Genomic DNA, 18,451 nt, shown 5'->3' with positions numbered 1-18,451 from the left:
GATCCCACGTTACGCCGCATTTAAGTCCTCCTTTTGCTTCCTCAGTTCTACAGTCACTGTCTCTAACGTTATGCCCGTTCTGTGGCAGTGTTGAATGCGACAGCGAATTTTGATTGAGTTTTATTTCAGTCATATATTATAGTCCTTTGAACAAAATTCCATTCAGTTATAAGTCGTATTTTAGTCGTCTGAAATGTTTTAGTTTTAGTAGTGGTTTTGGCGGTGCCTTGATGACGTCGTAATGGTTGATTTTAGACTTGGTTGCGTGCTGAAAATAGCCGATCTGGCAAAGCTCAGCACGCGGCACTTAGACGTGAGGTTGTAGATCTGCTATTTTCTTTTCTTTTTTTAATGTTTTGCCTTTATTTTTCATATTTTTTATAGAGGGACAGACAGTAGGCTGACAGGAAATGGGGAGAGAGATGGGGGGGGTGACATGCAGTAAAGGCCGTCGGGATCGGGAGTCGAACCCGCGGCACACTACCAGACTCGGCCTGGTACCGGCCAAGGTGCCTGGTCCGCTGAGCCATGGCCCATGCCGTATAGATCTGCTATTTTCAAAGCGCAACCAGCGCAATCTTCTCCATTAGCCACGGACACTTTTGTCTAGTTTTTATACGTTGACAAAATCATCATAGCTTCGTTTTTACTTAGTTTTCGTAAAAAAAAAAAGTAACACTCCACGACACTGTGACGAAATAATGAAGTAAATGATTTGTGTACCTTCGGGTTTCGTGAAGTTTCTTCGGGACATTCTTCTTCAAACAGGGGCTGTTTTCAGCTGCTCTGTGTTCAGAGATCTGTCCCAAAATGATGACACTTTAGAATAAACATCCTAAACATAGTTGTAAACTCAACTTGTGATCTACGGCGTGCAACTTCAAAAGGACGTCGTCTAGCCACAATAACCAAACAGAGCAACACAACGGCAAGAACACACATATCATTATGCACAATAATTGTGGTTGTGTTTCAGAGGCTAAGAAAGCGGAAATGCAGTCTAGAACGTGCCGAGATAAATAGTGTAACCAAGCTGTTTTGTTGAGATAAATAGTGTATCCAAGCTGTTTCGTTGAGATAAATAGTGTATCCAAGCTGTGTCATTGGAGCAAGCAAGCGACGAAATATCAAAGCAGCAAAGCAACAAATGAAGCGTTTAAAAAGGATAATGTTGTGGAATGAGAAGATGCCCAGTATTTAGTGTGAGCCACATTACGTGCTTTCCAAATTAAAATAGGGTTGCCATGCGTCAAACCAAGACCGGTGTTTACAGAGCTGTTGTGATTCCAACCCTTCTCTATGGCTCAGAGAGCTGGACCCTCTATCGGTCCTGGAGAGGTTTCAATCCTGGGAATCGGCTGGGAAGAACGTGTGGTGTATTTAAGCAATATTACACGAGAGGGTGTGGTTTAACGTGATTTTTGCCACGACAGTGATGCGGTCAGGAACGAGACGTAGTCGAGTTCCGCAAGCATCACTGAAGTATGTCTGGGCTGGGCCAGAAAGTATTTTTTTTGCCACTCAGTAGGCGTTCCTGCATAACTTCCAGATATGATGATGATGTCACTCGCATACCCTCTATAGCACAGATTGCAATTCCGTGAAAAACCACAACATCTGTACATACTACTGTACATGCTACTGTACATGCTACTGTACATGCTACTGTACATGCTGTTGTACATGTTACTGTACATGCTACTGTACATACAGTATTACAATGAAACGCTCTCTACCGACATTGAGCCACGGGAGCCACACCACCGAGCGGCCGCGAGTTGCCGTGTCGAGCGTTGCGAAGTTCGGTGGAGCCGACTCAGCCCCGTCCGTCCCAGTTGTAACCCGATAGTACAGAATCCTAAATAAATAAGGTCAAACCCCAACTCACCCAAACACGGTTGAAATATAGCTTGGCAATTCCGTACATACCGGTACACTATTAGTGAAAGCCACCTTAGCCACGCCTTAGCCACGCCTCCGAATATATGTACGGATCTTGGGGTTTTCTAGCCGTGTATGTACGGAATTGCAAACGGTGCTATTTAGCCATACTGGCCATGGTGAGATGGCGTTGTACATGTAGGGACACACACGGCCAGTCATTGGAACGCTGCCCACCGCTCAAAATGGGCTTTAACCCCATTTTGACCTGAGATCAGATTCTAAAAATGTCTTCTACATCCTGACACCCCAGAAATTATAATGTTATCGGCCACTGACCCCCATCTGAAAAATATGTTGTTCCAGGGACAACTTTCGCTCTGAAAGAATATTCAAAGGTCTGTGCCACATTTTCACGATTTAAAAAAACTAAATAGCAGATCTAAAGCTCATAGCACGGCACTGAGTGCCGTGCTATGAGCTTGTAGATCTGCTATTTTTCAATAGCTAAAGTATAACATAATCCTTAAAACACCAAAAGGGTTCCCCGTACAGCATTAAAATAGGCATAATGTATACACATGGTGTCATGGTAACTTTTCCAGATATCTGTCAGTGTTGTTCAGGTTAAACTGGGGCCAGTAACCATGTGGTGAAAGGTACAAGTACACTTTTTGAGGTATTTGCAATTTCCAATATTTTTACTTCTACTCCACTACATCTCAGAGGCAAATAATATTGTACATACTGAACTCCACTATAAACCTTGGTTACTGTAGTTACTTTAATTATTATTACAAAACAAACATAATCCACTTCAGTCCTATATATACATTTCGGCCATTTGGAAATAGCCGATCTACAAGCTTGGCGACGCAAGGCATGGCGACGCATTCTGAGCTTATAGATCTGCAATTTTCAAAAGATCTATATACAGTACATTCGAAAACATGACATTGGACATTCTTCACAAGTGCACAGTCAGTACTTTCTACTTTTGGTACTTTAATCCATTCTGGGCGGGAACCCCTTTTGGTGTTTTAAACATTATGTTATAATTTAGCTATTGAAAAATAGCAGATTTTACAAGCTCATAGCGCACCCGAGTGGCGCACCCGAGTGGCGTGCTACGAGCTTGTAGGTCTGCTATTTTTTTTAAATCATGAAAATGCGGCACAAATCTTTGAATAGGTATATATCATAGACTGTAAAAAATATGGACAAAGCGTTCGCCGGGTCTAACATGGACGTAAAATGAAGCCTGTTATTCCTGCACTGTAAGTCGCCATCTTTCTAGATCCGTTTGGTACCAGCTGGCCATTGGCTGGCTCCGTTTTGGACCAGCTGGCCATTGGCTGCCCAGACAACGAGGCGGGACTTCCCCCCTTCTTCTCCGTTGGTTTTTATTTTGACTCGAGTGGGAGGGGAATCCCGATCATAGACTGTAACGGTAGCCACGCCCCTCAGAACATACGTGATGTTTTTTTTTCTTTATGGTCATTTTTTTAATTAATGGGACCATAATTTTCCCAAAAGAATATTATGACATTAGAAATGAGACTTTAAACTAGTGACTGGAAGAAGAAAGTATTCATGACCATGTTTATTAAGGTAATACAGTCTAGAAGAAGTTGGGCCAAAATACATGGGCCTCTATGGAGCTATGGGGCTTTTTGGGTCCAGTCCAGCGCCACAACAGGCCATTAATATGAACTACCGATTTCAAATGAGGCTTCACGAAATATCTGGCTGACTGCCCCCCCCTGGTATATATCCTTTCAGAGCGAACAGTTTTTTTATTTCGACGTCAGGTCTAAATGGGTTAATGTTTAGTGTTGTAATCTGATCGCCCATGGCTGTGTACTTTATAGTTAGCTACTGGAGACATCTCAGACAGCAAGGTCAGCTTGCTGCAGTTAGCGGTTGTTATGTCTCAAGTGTTGAGTCACGTCATTGGGATCCAGCTCTATATATTTCCTGTATGTGTGTAATAAACTTTGTGAACCTTTAGCGTGATACTGTCTCGCGTCGCATTATTGTACTCCCGGGCCCGTCGCCGCCGCCGCCGTACCAAAGGTATACTTCAACCGGATTGTCACACACCACCCAGCCGGCACACACTACCTGTCTGTCAGAACCACACACCACCCAGAACCACACACTACCTGTCTGTCAGAACCACACACCACCCAGCCTGCACACACTACCTGTCTGTCAGAACCACACACCACCCAGCCGGCACACACTACCTGTCTGTCAGAACCACACACCACCCAGCCGGCACACACTACCTGTCTGTCAGAACCACACACCACCCAGCCTGCACACACTACCTGTCTGTCAGAACCACACACCACCCAGAACCACACACTACCTGTCTGTCAGAACCACACACCACCCAGCCGGCACACACTACCTGTCTGTCAGAACCACACACCACCCAGCCTGCACACACTACCTGTCTGTCAGAACCACACAGCACCCAGCCTGCACACACTACCTGTCTGTCAGAACCACACACCACCCAGAACCACACACTACCTGTCTGTCAGAACCACACACCACCCAGCCTGCACACACTACCTGTCTGTCAGAACCACACACCACCCAGCCTGCACACACTACCTGTCTGTCAGAACCACACACCACCCAGCCGGCACACACTACCTGTCTGTCAAACCAGATGAGGGTCCAATACTTAGAGTTTACAACAGTAATTAGTGTAGTGTAGTGTAGTATAGTATAGAGTGCAGTGCAGTGCAGTGCAGTGCAGTGCAGTGCAGTGCAGTGCAGTGCAGTGCAGTGCAGTGCAGTGCAGTACAGTACAGTACAGTACAGTACAGTACAGTACAGTACAGCATAGTATAGTATAGTATAGTATAGCATAGCATAGCATAGCATAGCATAGCATAGCATAGTATAGTATAGTACAGTATAGTATAGTTCTACGTTGCCGTATTGATACTTTGACTGTATTTTTCCCACCACTGCCAGCAGCAGCAGAGACTAATGTGGAAACTGAAGCCACAGGATGGAACGACACGCGCACACACACACACACACACACACACACACACACACACACACACACACACACACACACACACACACACACACACACACACACACACACACACACACACACACACACACACACACACACACACACAAAAGTCCTCTCTCCACCTCTCTCTCTGTCTCTCTCTCTATCTAAGCTTAAACACAAAGCCATGCAAAGCCCACATGTAACTAGTTCCATGCAGTGTTGTTTTCGTCGACTAAAAACTATGACGAAAAATGTTCAACTACCTTTTTTCACTGACGAAAACTAAACAGAACTTTTTCAGCATGCAATAAAGTGTAAAATCAGGCATTGCGACGCCATCAAGGCACCACCAATATGCATTTTAGTGGACAATAATCAACTGTAGATTTCGTCGACTAAAATTTGAGATATTTAGTCGACTAAAACTAGACTAAAACTAGAACTGCACTCTGTCGAGTGCATACTTGCTTGTTGCACACTAGTAGGCCATAAATGGCCAACTAGTGTGCAAGCAAAGCACGCAAGTACTTTCGACCGCTACAAACTGTCAAATCTCAGTTTCTCTGTGAAGGAACGTTTGAAATGTTGAATTATTAGGTTTAACTATTTGCTACCTACCTACTTTATGCATGTAAAAAAAGTAGTATTATTAAGTATGTATACATGTAGACATAGGAGCATTACCTTTAATCCTCCCAACACTAAAACATATCGTCATTACGTCACCATAGAAAACCAATTACACTCTGGCATTGGGTCCTTTAATCCACATCTTTATTACGTCATCAGTGAGAGCTAGTTATACATATACTATGTATATGTATATGTAATTTGTAAGTTGATTAGCGGTATACTGTGGTTACTTTGCGCCGTATGCACCGTCCCAGCCGTTCCATGCGTATGCTCCATCTCGTCAATTTTGATGCGTATGCACCGTCCCAGCAAATGACGTAATGACTAATTGTGCCTGATACGGCAGTGGTGCCAGATTACATACATGTATACATAGGAGCATTACCTTTAATCCTCCCGACGCTAAAACATATCGTCATTACGTCACCACCACTTGTGCCCATTCCGATTGGTTCCCACACAGACTCTTAGGTAATAGTGTCTTGTGGTCTAACATAAACGTTTGCTTGCCTCATCACGGCAGAACACATACTACCGTTTCATTGGGCGGTTGCAGAACACATACTACCGTTTCATTGGGCGGGACAGAACACATACTACCGTTTCATTGGGCGGGACAGAACACATACTACCGTTTCATTGGGCGGGACAGAACACATACTACCGTTTCATTGGGCGGGGCAGAACACATACTACCGTTTCATTGGGCGGGGCAGAACACATACTACCGTTTCATTGGGCGGGACAGAACACATACTACCGTTTCATTGGGCGGGGCAGAACACATACTACCGTTTCATTGGGCGGGGCAGAACACATACTACCGTTTCATTGGCCTTGCATTTACATCCATTTGGAGACAGATGGAAAAAAGTGTAGTGGGGGGGGGGGGGGGGAGAAAAATAAATACCTTTTTTTTCCCCTCTTGGATCTCCATGGAAAACCAAGAAGTCTACAATTTTCTAAGTGTAATTATTAGGTTTGGAGAAGCTTCTCTCTCTCTCTCTCTCTCTCTCTAATGAACACACATTAGCACATAATGGGACACATTACGTGGGCTTGTTGTTATTTCTTTAGTGGTGGAATATTCTGCTGTTGTTGTTGTAGACCCTGCAGACACCGTTTAAACTACCGATGTTACATCTGTATTTTATCTATATATATATATATATATAGCCTACTGTATATATAAAGCTGACCTCATTTGGTCGGGCGGGGCTGGAGGATTAGATTTTTGCCCATGTCTGTCTGTCTGTAAATGGTACATTTATTTAGCGCTTTTATCCAAAGCGCTTTACATATATTGTGCATTACATTCACCCATTCACACACCTTTACAGAGACTGTGCATTACATTCACCCATTCACACACACATTCATACACCGATGGTGGAGAAAACCATGCAAGGCACCAACCAGCACATCAGGAGCAATTAGGGGTTCAGAGTCTTGCTGAAGGACACTTCCACACTAGCCTCGGAAACCCAGACGTTTTTATTTCCAGGGAGAAAAAAAAAGTCTGGGACCAAGTCCACTTCAATTCGGCATAGAGTAGCGCAAACGTCGATCACTCTCTGCTGATTTCTGATCGTCTGCACCTTTGTTAAATTGACTCACACACGCACACCCGTACACACACACACACACACTCCTCTCTCTCTCTCTGTCGCTCTAATTGATTAGTCTCATGTCCAATAGCTGCGCACAGTTTCTCCTGGCGGATCCTGCCGGGAGCTGCTCATGCCATAGAAAGCATAGGTGAGTTCCAGGCTACTTCCACACTAACTCTGGGGGATCAGAACCCGGGAACCTCACGGTAGCCATCCGGCCGCTCTACCTCTGAGCTTAGAGTATATATGAATAGAGACGGCACCCGGAGGAAACCATGAGGTGAAATGGACATAGTTGCCGAATTTGATATTGCAGCTCTGGCCCAAACACATGAACGCGCTGGTCCGTTGACTATCATAGCGCACGTTCATGATGACACGTGAACGCTGAACGCAATGATAGTCAACGGCAGCGCGTTCACGAATATATGTTGTTCCAGGGCCCCCCCTCCCAGAAGCAAAGATTTGAGTTAAAAACGTTCGTTCTGAAAATAATTATATTCCAAATTTGTGCCACATCAAAATTTTCTAAAGGTCATTAACATATTTTTCTTTAGCAAAAAGGGTGAAGTGTCCCTTTAAGCACAGTACTTAGGTAAACGTACTCAGATCAGTTACTTTCATAGTGGCGTCAGCTGGTTCTGATAAGAGCCCTGCAGTCTGAACGGGTTCTAGTGCGTTAATCTCCTCCAAGCCACCGTGTGTACATTCTGCCACATTATGTCAACCCACAAAGCCAGAGCAACGCTGGCACCCCAGTTTACTGTGAATCTTAACCCATTCTGGGCGGGAACCCCTTTTGGTGTTAGCATTACGTTATGCTTTAGCTATTTAAAAATAGCAGATCTACAAGCTCATAGCGCGCCACCAAGTGGCGCGCTATGACCTTGTAGGTCTGCTATTTTTGAAAAATCGTGAAAATGTGCCTCAAATTTGGAATATATTTTTTCAGAACAAACGTTTTTAATTCAAATCTTTGCTTCTGGGGAGGTCCCTGGAACAACATATTTTCAGATGGGGGTCAATTACAGATCATTTTTGGGGTCCTTGACATGAAATATTGAGTGATATAGGCATAGAAACATAGGTACCGTATTTCAGAAAACTGTCAGGATTTAGAAGACATTTTTTTCAGGCCAAAATGGGTTAAACGCTCGTGTCTTGGCAGACGGTCGCGTTATGGTAAAGTGAAAATATAAAAGCCAGCTTTTTCCGTCATTCATACACAGAAATAAGGATCCATATTTCCAATAGAAATGCACACAGTAACGTATGGAAGGGTTTTCCATTCACCGCACGAGGTGTGATGTTGATTAAGTAATTTCCTTCATATCGCTCTGTGTTTACGACCTCTTCTCATGTTCGGCTTGACTGACGTTCATTTGGTTACGTCTGGGTTTCTGCTGCTTGGGAAAAATAAAGGAATCTGGCTCTAGTTTCTGATCCGTTTGTTATGGTGTAAAAATGCTTTCTGGCCTCATGCCACACTCCCACTAATAAGACCTTGACAGTATACTATTAACCAATTTGAATTACTGACTTCGAAACAAACACAATCACGTTTGAATACCCTCAAAGAGTGCACCGATCGACACTTGGTTGCATGCTGAAAATAGCAGATCTACAGACGACCTATGATATTTAGTGGACTACAACTAGACTAACACTAAAACATTCCAGGTGACTAAAATGTGACTAAAACTAAATGGAAAGTAAACTATTCAAGAGACTATGGGCTGTATTTTGCGTGTCTTAAGTACCAGGTCTTATTACTTAACTTAAGACCTGGAGGCGTGATCAATGCCATTTGGCTATTCTGAGTGGCCAAAGAGCATTGACCGCGCCTCCAGGTCTTAAGTTAAGTAATAAGACCTGGTACTTAAGACACGCAAAATACAGCCCTATATGACTAAAACTAAAACAGAAATTTGCTGCCAAAAACAACACTGGTACGTAAGTACAATTTTGAGGTATTTCTTACTTTACTTGAGTATTTCTATTTTACAGTACTTTTACTTCTACTCCATCTCAGAGGCAAATATTGTACATTTACTTCAGTACATTCATTTGAAGACTTTAGTTATAGGCCATTTGAAAATAGCCGATCTACAAGCTCACAATGTGTCGCATTGTCTGTCAGCTTGCTATTTTCAACAACAAAACAAGATTTGTATACATCTTTTAAACTTGAAATGGAATATTCATGCACAATGAGTACGTTGAGTATACGTTCTACTACTTTTAAGTACAGTTTTGATGCCAATACTTTTGTACATTTACTCAAGTACATTTTTAACTACATCGGACATTTACTTGTCAGAGTATTTCTACATTGCAGTATTGATACCTTTACTTAAGTAAGACACGAGAGTACCTTTCTCACCTACTGTCTAAACAGCTTCAATAGCATTCCAGCTGTGTTCCGATAAGCCCGTTCAGACGTGATAACTTGAGGCCCGGCCATCAAAGCTGTACAAGCACCGACAGAAGCAACATTAATTGAAGAAAGACAATTTAGATTTATCTTTGGATTAGGCAGTCGGCCGGCACCCATGGGGACTTTAAATTAGACCTATACCTTTGGATTAGGGTCGTTTGAGGCACACATGGACCACACACACAGGTATCCACAGACGTTTGTTTTTCTTCTCCATTTAGACAGTCAACCTACATTCTACATTCTCTCAACAACATCAACATGTTGTGTAAAAAGGAATTCCAGGAGAAAGTTCTTGAAGTGTCCACAGTGGCTCTGTCTTCAACACAGTAACACTAATGCTCCAACAGCAGCCATGTTGGAAAAGAATCTTCCTTCACATGCCAATCATACTAATGAAGGCTCTGTTCCATTCTGGTCAAACAGTGTTAATGATACTAATGAAGACTGTTCCATTCTGGTCAAACAGTGTTAATGATTAATGAAGACTGTTCCATTCTGGTCAAACAGTGTTAATGATACTAATGAAGGCTCTGTTCCATTCTGGTCAAACAGTGTTAATGATACTAACGAAGACTGTTCCATTCTGGTCAAACAGTGTTAATGATACTAACGAAGACTGTTTCATTCTGGTCAAACAGTGTTAATGATACTAACGAAGACTGTTTCATTCTGGTCAAACAGTGTTAATGATACTAACGAAGACAGCTCCATTCTGGTCAAACAGTGTTAATGATACTAACGAAGACAGTTCCATTCTAGTAAACAGGCTGCAGATAGTTTTGCATATTGTCTCACTTATAATCTCTCAAGAACAGATTCTTGTTTGTGCTGCCAAATCTGTCAACAGGGGCATTCAGAACGTGTGAACCATGTTAGTGGGAATGAAAACATACACGTCCCTACCGGAAGAGGAGGGCTGAGGGCGGGACCAAATGAGCCAACATTTTTTGCCCATGGGTTCCCAGATTGGCTCAACTCATTGGCTAGACCTCACTCTCGCAGCAACTAACTAGCTACACCAGTGGGTTTCAAAAGGTCCGGACTTTTCCCAAACGTTTGGTGTTAGGGCGGTTGTGGCTCAGGAGGTAGAGCAGGTTGTCCGATGACCGTGGGTCGGTGGTTCGAATCCCGGCTCCTCCTCCTGTCCACATGTCAAAGTGTCCTTGGGCAAGACACTGAACCCTACATTGCCTCCAATGAGTCGGTCGGTGTGAGCTTAATTGCCACCATTGGTGTGTGGATATGTGAGGATGCTGGCGTCGACTGTTTGCAATTTACAATTACAATCTAGTCTTAATCCAGAGCGATTTACAGTAAGCAAGAACAAAAAACATGATAATACGTAATATGCAACAGTGGAATATCTATATTATGAAACTATGCATAATACTAGTCTACATAAAGCAGGATCTGAAGATGAAGATTCCATGTGCGGACAAAATACGCTGTCTTTTGCATAATTTCCAGAGTTTTATTAGGCAATCAGCCCGGGGTTGTAAACCACTCTGCTACTGTACATATGGGTGGCGGAAATGATTTTTGGAAAACCGTCCCGTACAAATGAGTGAAATAACAGAACAAATGCAACGGGTCCTGGTTTGGGAGACATGCTGTATAAGCAAGAAATAGCTTACAGAACACACACACACACACACACACACACACCACCCAGCAGCATCGAATAATATTAAAAACAATAATTACTGTAGCTGTCACATAAGGCGGGAGGACCGTTAACAAATACCAGTCTTTATCTGAATCATACTTCCTGTGAACCTTTTCACAAACCTTTCTTCACTAGCGTTTATCTGAACAACTCTGTCTCATGTATATGCTGCCCCACACACACACACACACACACACACACACACACACACACACACACACACACACACACACACACACACACCTGAACAACTCTGTCTCATGTATAGGCTGCTACACTGTTGTTTTCTATAGCAAATGTTGAGGTTTAGTTATTAGTTTCAGTCATAGTCTTTTGACAAAGATTTTCATTTGGTTTCAGTTAATTTTTGGCACCTGAAATGTTTTAGTTTAGTCTAGTTTTAGTCGACTAAAATATATGATTTTAGTCGACTAAATCTGCGGTAAATTTTGTCGACTGAAATGTATTTCGGTGGTGCCTTGATGGCGTCGTAATGGTAGATTCTACACTTGGTTGCATGCTGAAAATAGCAGATCTACAAGCTCACACTGTGTCGCAGCGCAACGTGTTGTGAGCTTGTAGATATTTACATTGGCAGCAAAATCCAGCCTGAATCAGATCTTTGCCACATCCAGATTGGAATTTGTCTAAATGGGTCTAAACACAAACAAGTCACAGGGAATCTGATTTTGAGCCGCCACATTCAGAGGTGGTTTCAAATCTGATTTCAGGAGAACTGTCTCAGTCTGAATGCCTGATCTAAATCAGATCAGATCAGAAAGAAATCAGATTTGAGTCGGATTTGACTGGATATGACTACAGTCTAAATGGGGCCTTATAGTTCTACTGGATCTCTTCTCCACCCGCCCTTCCCTACCATTTTAGTCGAGCTTGTTGTCACTAGTATAGTCAGTATGTTGTCAGTATATTTAGTCTTATCGTTTATAGTCATCATAGCTTAGATGTTGTTTTTGTCAGTGAACATTTCTTCTTCTTCTTCATCTTCTTCTTCTTCTTCTCTCCCAGCATTAGAAGGAGGAAGTGGTTTGCGTGCAGTTTGTGTCTGTCTGGCTCTGGAACTCTGTGTCATACAGTCTGTGTCTGCCTGGCTGGAACTCTGTGTCATACAGTCTGTGTCTGCCTGGCTGGAACTCAGTGTCATACAGTCTGTGTCTGCCTGGCTGGAACTCAGTGTCATACAGTCTGTGTCTGCCTGGCTGGAACTCTGTGTCATGCAGTCTGTGTCTGCCTGGCTGGAACTCAGTGTCATACAGTCTGTGTCTGCCTGGCTGGAACTCAGTGTCATACAGTCTGTGTCTGCCTGGCTGGAACTCAGTGTCATACAGTCTGTGTCTGCCTGGCTGGAACTCAGTGTCAAGCAGTCTGTGTCTGCCTGGCTGGAACTCTGTGTCATGCAGTCTGTGTCTGCCTGGCTGGAACTCTGTGTCATACAGTCTGTGTCTGCCTGGCTGGAACTCTGTGTCATGCAGTCTGTGTCTGCCTGGCTGGAACTCTGTGTCATACAGTCTGTGTCTGCCTGGCTGGAACTCTGTGTCATGCAGTCTGTGTCTGCCTGGCTGGAACTCTGTGTCATGCAGTCTGTGTCTGCCTGGCTCTGGAACTCAGTGTCATGCAGTCTGTGTCTGCCTGGCTGGAACTCTGTGTCATGCAGTCTGTGTCTGCCTGGCTGGAACTCTGTGTCATGCAGTCTGTGTCTGCCTGGCTGGAACTCTGTGTCATACAGTCTGTGTCTGCCTGGCTCTGGAACTCTGTGTCATGCAGTCTGTGTCTGCCTGGCTCTGGAACTCTGTGTCATGCAGTCTGTGTCTGCCTGGCTGGAACTCAGACAGTGTCATGCAGTCTGTGTCTCTCTGGCTCTGGAACTCAGTGTCATGCAGTCTGTGTCTGTCTGGCTAGAACTCAGTGTCATGCAGTCTGTGTCTGTCTGGCTCTGGAACTCAGTGTCATGCAGTCTGTGTCTGTCTGGCTGGAACTCAGTGTCATGCAGTCTGTGTCTGCCTGGCTGGAACTCTGTGTCATGCAGTCTGTGTCTGCCTGGCTCTGGAACTCAGTGTCATGCAGTCTGTGTCTGTCTGGCTCTGGAACTCAGTGTCATGCAGTCTGTGTCTGCCTGGCTGGAACTCAGTGTCATGCAGTCTGTGTCTGCCTGGCTCTGGAACTCAGTGTCATACAGTCTGTGTCTGCCTGGCTGGAACTCTGTGTCATACAGTCTGTGTCTGTCTGGCTGGAACTCTGTGCACTGGGAAAGAGGGAACCTGAGCCTCGGCACATTAAAAGTTCCACTAGAGCAACGACTTTCCGAGAGGAGGAATCATGAGCTATACGATGCGTGTGAAAGAAACACAGCTTACAGAGGGGGGTTAGAAAGTACATGTACTCTAGTACTGGACAATTTAACTGGACAAAAATCTAGTACTTTTACTTCACTGGAGAATGTCCAATTTACGATTTTACTTTCTACTGTTGGTACTTTATGTACATGTTGATACCAATAACTTTTTACTGCATGTTGAATTCTGTTACAATCACTTGTAACAGAAGAGTATTATTATTATAATATTATTATATTACTACATTGCAGTGCTGATACTGATACTTAAAAATACGGAAAAGAAAAGTGAGTACTTTTGGTTATCTCAAAACAATATGGGTAATTTTTTACATACCGTGTGTGTGTGTGTGTGTGTGTGTGTGTGTGTGTGTGTGTGTGTGTGTGTGTGTGAGTGTGCTGTGTGTGCGTGTTCAATCCAGGACAAAGAGAGATGGCGCCTCCTACTGACAGATTATGGTATAGCCGTCTGTTGCAGTGCATTTGGGTTAAAATGATGTCATGTACATTCACTTATTAAAGCATCTAGTTGTCCCAACGTCACGCCACAGGTTAAACTATCTCTCTTTGAGCTGGAAGGATATGAACAGTACATCTAATTGCATATTATAGCCACCAGAAAACCTGCACTCACTCACATTAAAGTCAAATTAGAACTATAGGACCATGAAAACACACACCAGAGAATTATTAATGAGCATTCTGTAGATCGGTGGGGTCCAGGGACCCCCAGGGGTCCTCGAGGGAGTTCCAGGGGGTCCCCAGCTAAATGATAGTTTGGAAATAAAGTGTACAAATGGAACCTCTCAGAGTTAAATTAACATTGATTTTACAATATTAAATTGTGGTCCCAGAGATAGAAATGTCATTAAATCACGGGGTCCGTAGACTAATGTATGTCAAACTGGGGGTCCTTGAAATTAAACGGGTTGAGAATCACTACTAGAGCCGTAAGAATCTTCTCTTATGGGGGTCCCTGGCATATCTTTTCTAATGGGGGTCCGCGGGATATTTAGTGTCAATTTGGGGGTCCTCGACATGAAACATTTTTGGGAACCACGGCTGTAGATGCACTTTGAAACAAGCGTTACTGTACAAGGTGTATAAATTCATTGTGAAAACATTACAGCAATTCATTGATATACAATACATGTTTACTAAAAGAGAGACCCCCATTTTAATTCAATTAAATGGGGGTCCGTGGACTAATGCATGTCAAACTGGCCTGGGGGGGGGGGGGGGGTCCTGAAATTAAACAGGTTGAGGTTGAGAATCACTGCTAGAGCTGAACAACTTCTCTCTCGTCTGGGGTCCCTGGCATGTATTTTAAAAATGGGGGTCCACGGGCTAATTAGTGTCAATTTGGGGGTCCTACCGTCCTTGACATGAAAAGAAAACGTTTGGGAACCACTAACACTAGTTATTTCAGCTGCTGTTACCTTACCTTAGTTATCTGTGTTGGAATCTTGTTTTGAAGCCTCCTGCAGCAGTGCATGTACAAACGTGTGATCTGCGTTGTGTTGTTGTGGAATAATGAAGTTCCGGACTTCTCTCTTTGTTGACAGTTTAATCTGGTAAATACACAGACGTACCTGGTCAGTTTCTGTGTCTGTGTAACACACCCAATCCTCAGCACGTCATGGGCATGTCTCATGTTAGACTGACCCAATCAATAAACATACAATACAGATTTCAAAGAAATAACAACACAATCTACCTGGTAAATACACAGACGTATCTGGTCACTTTCTGTCTGAAACACACCCAATCCTCAGCACGCCACGTCTATAACAGAATTAACAGTGTGACCAAGAGCATGTTTTTATAAAGAGTTTACAGTTTAGTATGTCAATATAATGAATTGAAAACATGTGCAAAACAGCACCACTTCATGTTGGTACATTTAGAACAACATTTGTTCATGTTTAGAACTAGTATTCATCACAGTATCCCAGTAAACATACAGACTCTTGTTGAAAATACAGTGTGCTGAGGAACACATCTTACCATGTGGCATGTCTCATGTTAGACTGACATGTTATTCAATGGTGCCGCCCACTAACCAAGTGGAACCCACCAGTGGCATGCACAGACTTTTAGAGGGGCAGGTGCTCAAGTGAAAAAAGGGCACCTTTTTGCAGCGCATTTTGGGGCGGGAACCCATTTTGGTGCTTTAGCTATTGAAAAATAGCAGATCTTGCTACGAGCTTGTAGGTCTGCTATTTTTTTCTAATCGAAGAACCACTGACATAGGCCCCTTTTCCACTATGGGGTGGAACCAGAACCAGAACCAGAACTGTTCAAAAATAGGTTCAGGTTCTGGATAGTTCTGGTTCCACCCCATAGTGGAAAAGGGGCCATAGTAACATAGCTTTAGAATTGAGGGGGCCTGAATAATATAGTAGAAGCGTTTTTTTATCAAGATTTGATCAATGTCACCATGGTCCACACACTACAAATTAAGTGTCTATCTGTGCACGCCACTGGAACCCACTAAACTCTGTTACACATGGTTTATGTGAGTCTTGCACGGCTTCACTCACGGAGAAATACTTTCCCAGACAGTCCTTGTTGTTGTTGTTGTTGTAACTGCATTCCCTTTTCTTTGCCGTGGTCTTTAGTTTCTCCTCCATGTGTCGTGTGTTGTGTTGTTTTGTTTTGGTGGGCGTTCACTATTGCGTGCCCGGCTGTTTGATTGACAGCTTTCCAACTCCCAAGTCTGACTTAAGTGTAGTATTGCAGTTAAACCACAAGAGGGCAGCCATATACTGCAACATGAATCTACCCAGGTAGTTCTCAACTGTGAAAGGGTGGAAATTCTGTTCTTCATAAAAATGAACAAATAGATACAATTTGAAGATAAATTCACAGATATAAAGCACACACTATATTATATTATATCCAGAAATAAAAGTATAAATTAAAAAAATATTCATGAACTACTTTTTTATGTATGTGATGTATTTCCATGTTATTTTTCTTCGCTCTGGATCAAGAGTGTCTGCTAAATGCTTAACTTGTAAATTGTCTGATATATATGTCAACATACACTAGACAGTATGATCTCTCAGCCTGATATGAGCTTGTAGATTTGCTATTTTTCAGAGCGCAACCAAGCATGAAAAAGGACTTGTCTTTTAGTGCTAGGTAATGGATCTCTTCTCCACTATAGTCCCCCCTAATGTTTTAGTTGTTGACGAAATTGTCAATATATTTAGTCATGGTTTTAGTCATCATAGCTAATAGTTTTAATAGGGCTGAAGCCTAGGGGCTTTGTCAGTGAAACACACCCACCCGGCAGGAAACACTATTGTTCCCAAAAGGAAATGCACAGAAAGGCCCAATCCCAATTGCCTCCCTCAAGCCCTGAGCCCTGGACCCTCATTGACTTTAATGACGTCAGCTGTAAGTGCTTGAGGGTGAGAGGCTGCAAGGGCTCCACATTGTTGTGAAAGAAATGGGACAGCACTTTGAAGATGAGTCCGCCATGCATAAGTCCATGACACTTTGCATCACTTTATAAAAACTGTCCTTATTCACAGCAAGTGCCTACACCTACATGCTTGGCCTATTTATACATGTCTATCATGTCTATTTTAGTATTTAAGCTGATCGTTTTATTATTAGTTTCATAAATACACTTGTAATATTCATATATAATAATATTCATTATACATTTCATTTCCATATTCTTTTACTTTGCTCATTAGTCATTTCTCATCATGTTTCCCTTATTATTATTATTGTTATTAAATATATAGCCTATATCCTTCCATTCCGTCTCCTTTTGAGAACAGTGAGAAAGCACTATTGTTTGTTTACATTCTAATCGCGATACATAACTCATTTGCATATTTAAATGATTGACGTTCGGAGGATCCCCCTCATTCCCCTGGTAACGCTATGAACTGTGGGTAATTTCTTTGCTAAAGTCAGCCCAAAGTCAGCATCGACGCTGACTTTGGCAAAGGGCACATAAAGGGGCGGGGCTGAGCCCTCACTGACTTACCGATTTCAAATGGGACATCCCTCAAGCCCTCGCAGACTTCACATGAACGCGCAGCTAAGTCAGTGAGGGCTCATTGAGTCAGCAAGGGAGTGGATTGGGATTGGGCCAAAGTTGTGTCACATAATAGACACTCATAGGACTTCCTGAAGGAAACACCACGGTGACAGGATGCCAACAATCTGTGAATTCAGCCCAAACCACACCAGTGTGTCCAGAACCACACCACTGGGTCCAGAAGGTCCAGAACCACACCAGTGGGTCCAGACGCAACAAAGGGTTCGTCCCAGCGGTGTGATTATAGGTCCTGTTGCGAGTAGACCCATGTAGACGCAAGTCCACCCAAGTGATTCAATTGGCTCAATTCAATGGTTAATTGCTTGCAACATGTGTCTACATGTGTCTACATGTGTCTACGTGTGTCTACATGTGTCTACATACATGTGTTTACATGTGTCTACATGTGTCTACTGTCTACATGTGTCTACATACATGTGTCTACATGTGTCTACATGTGTGTCTACATGTGTCTACATGTGTGTCTACATGTGTCTACACGTAGACAGGTATACATGGGTATCTTGGTTGGTTTAGTTAATCTTGTGGACCAGACCATTGCAAGATACAGCTGTGGTCAACCCTGAGCCATTGAGTGAGGCCATTAGGCCAAGTAGTAGCCTGACCAGTTTGTTTTGGGAAGTCTGGAGCCTTGTTTTAAGGGGAATTGTTAGGTCTTAACCCCAAACCACACCAATGGGTCACCATGCAACTCTTTGCAATCGGACGAACGCTGACTAAATTAATACTGTTTGCCACTTT

Source organism: Protomyctophum parallelum (genome assembly GCF_964188405.1).
Source record: "Protomyctophum parallelum genome assembly, chromosome: 2".
Taxonomy (NCBI): Eukaryota; Metazoa; Chordata; class Actinopteri; order Myctophiformes; family Myctophidae; genus Protomyctophum; species Protomyctophum parallelum.
Note: the sequence above shows the minus strand (reverse complement) of the source record.